At 45.4% G+C, this 4,872-nt stretch overlaps 1 protein-coding gene across 1 annotated transcript in view; it reads right to left on the bottom strand.

Moving 5' to 3' along the window:
* GANC (glucosidase alpha, neutral C) overlaps positions 1-2,559 on the bottom strand; it is a 65,195-nt gene extending 62,636 nt beyond the window's left edge. The window contains exon 1 of the mRNA XM_072115369.1: positions 2,456-2,559. The gene's annotated coding sequence lies outside the window, so the exon portion shown is untranslated. The remainder of the gene's footprint in view (positions 1-2,455) is intronic.
* Positions 2,560-4,872: the final 2,313 nt, after the last annotated feature.

The following is a 4,872-nucleotide window of genomic DNA, read 5'->3' as shown; positions in this document are numbered from 1 at the left end:
GTCGGTGGACATTGATATCTTATGGCCAGATTGTTAAGCTTAAAGAAAATATAACCAAAATCCATCATGATAGACCAGGGACCATGACTGTGGTAATCTTCTCATATTTGTTATCCATGGCTTCCTTCCATGTAAAATCTACTTTTAAAATTATGCTGATCATCAAGAAGGGCTCTGGAGGACATTAGCAGAGCCCCTCCATGCTGCAGCTTCACTGTTAGGATGGTTTCACATCAGTGATTGTTTATTGATGCCTTACTGGTCCACCTGCCATACACTGTGCAGGAGCAACCCCCCCCCCCCCCCCCCCATATTAATACTCCCCGGATGTAATCTCTACTGTATATACTCGAGTATAAGTCGACCCAGATATGAGCCAAGACCCCTAATTTCAATACAAAGAAACTGGGAAAACCTATTGACTCGACTATAAGCCGAGGGTTGGAAATGCATTGGTCAGCAGCCCCCTGCCCATCCTTAAAAAAAAGAGCTCTGTACTCACCATTCCGACCCCCAGCAGGTCTTCTGTCTTCAGCTCCCCACGTGGTCCTGTCATGTACACCAGGACGCCACTTGCTGACATCATAGTGTGTACCGATGGCGCACAAACTACGATGTCGCCAAGCAGCTGACGTCATGGTTTGGGACCACGTGGGGAGCCGGAGCTAAGGACAGAAGAGGACTTGTGGGGGGGCATCGGAAAGGTGAGTACAGTACAGAGGTTTTTTTTTTTGGTTTTTTTTCATTTACTCAAGTATAAGTTGGGGTGTTTCAGCACATTTTTTTTGTGCTGAAAAACTCGGCTTATACTCTAGTACAGTGATGGCGAACCTTTTAGAGACCGAGTGCCCAAACTACAACCAAAACCCACTTATTTACCCTGATGTGCCATATTAAGCAGTTACTTATTGCTACCTGTTCTTCCACCTCTTTTAATTGTATCAATACAGTTGAAAGAAGGTGGCAAATTCAGACTATCATTGTAGATTCTCTCCAGGGTCTCTCTGTTAAGGAAGAACGGTGGGTTCAGCAGGAGGACCTCCAAAGATAATGCAGTTCTTTTAACACCTTCTTACTTTTCAAGCAGTTCCAAACAGTCAATGAAGTGTCGCTGTAAAATAGCGCCGAGCGTAGCATCTCGTAAGTTGCCTAGGACTGCAGGAAGATTTAATGGATTTGGTCCTGTTTGGTGAATTCTGTCCTAGGTTGATGGCCTGAGTGCCCACAGAAAGGGCTCCGAGTGCCACCTCTGGCACCAGTGCCATAGGTTCACCATCACTGCTCTAGTATATATGCTAATCTCTGGCAGTAGAGAAAGTTTCAGCAAACGGTTTGAGGGGGGAAGTGCTTCAGCACAGCGTAACAGTCTGAATCTATACCAGGATTAGCATCATTTTAAGATAATTGTGGAAGATTAGTACAGTTTTGATGGGAGATTTCCTTTGAACGGGTTTTGCAGGGTTCAGATATTTAAAGCTATTTTTCCTCCATTCAACTATCTTGTATATAGACTCCACAGACATACACCTGAGCGATCGGCTGCCCGATATCTGCAGCCCCAGGGACTAGATGAGTAAATTATGAGAGAGACCAGTATAGAAGTATCTTGTATATAGGTCTTGGGACCAAAAGATCATCCATAGGGTGTGTTCACACATTGCTGAGAAGAGGAGATTTGCCTAATTATATTGCTGTCAACGTTGCATGTGTAAACGTGTACGATTTGTAAACGCAATGTATTCAGTGTAATTGGGCAAATCTTTTCTCAGCCTGCTCTGATGGGTTTGAAAACGCATGCATTACTGCTAACCTGAGCATAGTCCTCTGAGGTTATATGAAATTATTAGAGGTTGGTGAGTCTAAGCCGTTCACAATACTGGATACAAATAACATCCTGAATAATTGATGCCTCTAATAGCTGACTGGTGTCCATTAAAAACAGTTAAGGCTCTGATGTTTTTCCCTTGAGATCCTGACCTTGGAATTTGGTGCAAAGCTACAATATTGTAGTAATCTACCCTGATTCTGTACTGAATGTCTTAAAGAGAACCAGTCATGCAAAATAACCCCCCTAAACTACATATATTTTCATAAACTGCCATTAGAGAGCATGGCCTCTATCCCTTCATTGTCCCTCTACATGCCTGTAAACCTAAGCAATGAGGTCCTAAAGCTGTATGCAAATGACCTGTGAAATGTCCAATGAAGCATTAGCATATTCAAGCTGTCCACTCTATTCATGAGTGGGAGGCACAGCCACACCCCCAGTGCTTGACTGACAGCCTGTATAATGATGTGAGGCTGTATAATGATGTGCTTCCTGGTGCTGGTGGCCACGCCCCCTGCAGCCTGTGTGTGCATGTGTGTGTGTTTAGGAGAGATACAACAGCTCCAGGCAGCCATGTTACAGCAGAACATGTCAGATTCATGTGTAGCTGATGTCTGTGTCTCTCACCTGTATATTAGGAGGATGCAGCATGTCAGCAGATGCAGCACAGATACCAGCAATACTTTACTATACATTACACACAGACATGAGCAGGGGGACGAGAGGGGAGGGGTAACAGGGGTGACATCACTGCCTCTGACCATGTGACCAGCCTCATTTACATGATAAAAAATAGATGATTTTACAATGAATAATGTATGAAATAACTAGATAAAGGCTGGGATGGGATCCTTGTGAGCTGCTCCAACAGGTAGAGGTGACAGGACAAGTGACACAGACCTGATGACAGGTGTCCTGAGATAATTCAGACAAATGTATTTGATCTACAAAAATACAATGAGTGCTGAGACATGCTCCAAGCATGAACAAAATTGTTGTTTCCCCACGTGTAATGAAAGAAGAACAATGCTCACAGAAATAGCTTGAATCTGACAAAAGTAAAAATTAATTACATTTCTAGGAAAATGAACAAATGAAAGGCAAGACATTGCATTTCATCCGGCTTCAACAGAATAAAAAATAAGAAAACTCAAGAAACAAGGCCTGGACAAAAATTATGGTTCCCCTGACATGTGAAATCGCAGTAGGGCTACAGCTACTCCCTGTGCTGTATATAGGGCTACAGCTACTCACTGTGCTGTATATAGGGTACAGCTACTCCCTGTGCTGTATATAGGGCTACAGCTACTCCCTGTGCTGTATATAGGGCTACAGCTACTCACTGTGCTGTATATAGGGTACAGCTACTCCCTGTGCTGTATATAGGGCTACAGCTACTCACTGTGCTGTATATAGGGTACAGCTACTCCCTGTGCTGTATATAGGGCTACAGCTACTCCCTGTGCTGTATATAGGGCTACAGCTACTCACTGTGCTGTATATAGGGTACAGCTACTCCCTGTGCTGTATATAGGGCTACAGCTACTCCCTGTGCTGTATATAGGGCTACAGCTACTCCCTGTGCTGTATATAGGGCTACAGCTACTCCCTGTGCTGTATATAGGGCTACAGCTACTCCCTGTGCTGTATATACGGCTACAGCTACTCACTATGCTGTATATAGGGCTACAGCTACTCCCTGTGCTGTATATACGGCTACAGCTACTCACTATGCTGTATATAGCGCTACAGCTACTCCCTGTGCTGTATATACGGCTACAGCTACTCACTATGCTGTATATAGGGCTACAGCTACTCCCTGTGCTGTATATAGGGTTACAGCTTAACCCTGTGCTGTATATAGGGCTACAGCTACTCCCTGTGCTGTATATAGGGCTACAGCTCCTCCCTGTGATGTATATAGGGCTACAGCTACTCCCTGTGCTGTATATAGGGCTACAGCTACTCCCTGTGCTGTATATAGGGCTACAGCTACTCCCTGTGCTGTATATAGGGCTACAGCTACTCCCTGTGCTGTATATAGGGCTACAGCTACTACCTGTGCTGTATATAGGGCTACAGCTACTCCCTGTGCTGTATATAGGGCTACAGCTACTCCCTGTGCTGTATATAGGGCTACAGCTACTCCCTGTGCTGTATATAGGGCTACAGCTACTCTCTGTGCTGTATATAGGGCTACAGCTACTCCCTGTGCTGTATATAGGGCTACAGCTACTCCCTGTGCTGTATATAGGGCTACAGCTACTCCCTGTGCTGTATATAGGGCTACAGCTACTCCCTGTGCTGTATATAGGGCTACAGCTACTCCCTGTGCTGTATATAGGGCTACAGCTACTCCCTGTGCTGTATATAGGGCTACAGCTACTCCCTGTGCTGTATATAGGGTTACAGCTCCTCCCTGTGCTGTATATAGGGCTACAGCTACTCACTGTGCTGTATATAGGGTTACAGCTACTCCCTGTGCTGTATATAGGACTACAGCTACTCCCTGGGCTGTATATAGGGCTACAGCTACTCACTGTGCTGTATATAGGGTTACAGCTACTCCCTGGGCTGTATATAGGGCTACAGCTCCTCACTGTGCAGTATATAGGGCTACAGCGACTCGCTGTGCTGTGTATATATTGCTACAGCGCCTCATTGTGCTGTTTGGAGACATAGGGGCACATTTACTAAGGGCCCCGCGGACCGCACTTTCGTCGGACATCCCGACGATTTCCGTTTTGCGCCGCTGGGACAGGGAAAAAAAAGGGTTTTTGGGGATTTAACTTAAAATTTGTGTCACAAGCCATGCACTTACATACACCAGGAAGAAGAAGGTAAACTCCGGCGGACCTGATGGGGGAAGACACATGCAGGATATCGGGCGCACAATCTTCATGAATCGCGGCAGAGTTCATCCTTGTCAGACAGTCCGGATCGGAGATGGAGCAGGGACCGTGTAAGTAAATGTGTCCCATAGTGTCTACCACACGTAACATGGAAGGAAGCAAAAGGAAAGAGTCTCAGGACCTTAGAAAGAA

This window comes from Engystomops pustulosus, chromosome 7, assembly GCF_040894005.1.
Source record: "Engystomops pustulosus chromosome 7, aEngPut4.maternal, whole genome shotgun sequence".
Taxonomy (NCBI): domain Eukaryota; kingdom Metazoa; phylum Chordata; class Amphibia; order Anura; family Leptodactylidae; genus Engystomops; species Engystomops pustulosus.
This window is presented reverse-complemented; position numbering and strand designations above follow the sequence as displayed.